The sequence below is a fragment of the Cinclus cinclus genome, unplaced genomic scaffold (assembly GCF_963662255.1).
Source record: "Cinclus cinclus unplaced genomic scaffold, bCinCin1.1 SCAFFOLD_40, whole genome shotgun sequence".
NCBI lineage: Eukaryota > Metazoa > Chordata > Aves > Passeriformes > Cinclidae > Cinclus > Cinclus cinclus.
In genome coordinates, this window is record NW_026912243.1 from 264,061 (window position 1) to 265,690 (window position 1,630).

Genomic DNA, 1,630 nt, shown 5'->3' on the forward strand with positions numbered 1-1,630 from the left:
CCTCCATTGGGTCACAATGGATCCTTCCTTCTCTTAACTCCTGTGCTGTCACAATGCATCCCATGCCCATTTAGGCCACATGATGTCACAATGAATTATTTGATTGTTGGCCTCCATGGTGGCATAATTGTACCAGGTTTTACTTGGGCCCCATGCTTTCACAATTCATCCCTGGCCCTTTTAGTCCCATTGGTGTCACAAGGGATCATTAGATTGTTAGCCTCCATTGGGTCACAATGGTTCCTTGCTTCTCTTAACCTCTGTGGTGTCACAATGTATCCCATGCCGTTTTAGGCCACTTGATGTCACAATGAATCATTTGATTCTTGGCCTCCATGGTGTCATAATGGTTCCTCGTTTCTATTGGGCCCCATGCTGTCACAATTCATCCCTGGCCCTTTTACGACCCCTGGTGTCAAATGGGATCCTGGGATTATTAGTCTCCATGGGGTCACAATGGATCCTTGCTTCTCTTAACCCCTGTGCTGTCACAATGCATCCCATGCCCTTTTAGGCCACTTGATTTCACAATGAATCATTTGATTCTTGGCCTCCATGCTGGCATAATTGTACCAGGTTTTAATTGGGCCCCATGCTTTCACAAAACATCCCGGCTCCTTTTAGGCCCCTTGGTGTCAAAAAGGATCATTAGATTGTTAGCCTCCATTGGGTCACAATGGATCCTTGCTTCTCTTAACCCCTGTGCTGTCACAATGCGTCCCATGCCCTTTTAGGCCACTTGATGTCACAATGAATCATTTGATTCTTGGCCTCCACGGCGGCATAATAGATCCTTGCTTCTATTGGTCCCCATGCTGTAACAATCCATCCCTGGCCCTTTTTATACCCCCTGGTCCCACAAGGGATCATTAGATTGTAAGCCTGCATTGGGTCACAATGTTTCCTTGCTTCTCTTAACCCCTGTGCTGTCACAATGCATCCCATGCCCTTTTAGGCCACTTGATGTCACAATGAATCATTTGATTCTTGGCCTCCATGGTGGTGTAATTGTACCAGGTTTTAATTGGGCCCCATGATTTCACAATACATCCCTGCCCCTTTTAGGCCCATTGGTGTCAAAAGGGATCATTAGATTGTTAGCCTGCATTGGGTCACAATGGATCCTTGCTTCTCTTAACTCCTGTGCTGTCACAATGCATCCCATGCCCATTTAGGCCATATGATGTCACAATGAATTATTTGATTGTTGGCCTCCATGGTGGCATAATTGTACCAGGTTTTACTTGGGCCCCATGCTTTCAAAATTCATCCCTGGCCCTTTTAGTCCCATTGGTGTCACAAGGGATCATTAGATTGTTAGCCTCCATTGGGTCACAATGGTCCCTTGCTTCTCTTAACCTCTGTGGTGTCACAATGTATCCCATGCCGTTTTAGGCCACTTGATGTCACAATGAATCATTTGATTCTTGGCCTCCATGGTGTCATAATGGTTCCTTGTTTCTATTGGGCCCCATGCTGTCACAATTCATCCCTGGCCCTTTTACGCCCCCTGGTGTCAAATGGGATCCTGGGATTATTAGCCTCCATTGGGTCACAATGGATCCTTGCTTCTCTTAACCCCTGTGCTGTCACAATGCATCCCATGCCCTTTTAGGCCACTTGATGTCAC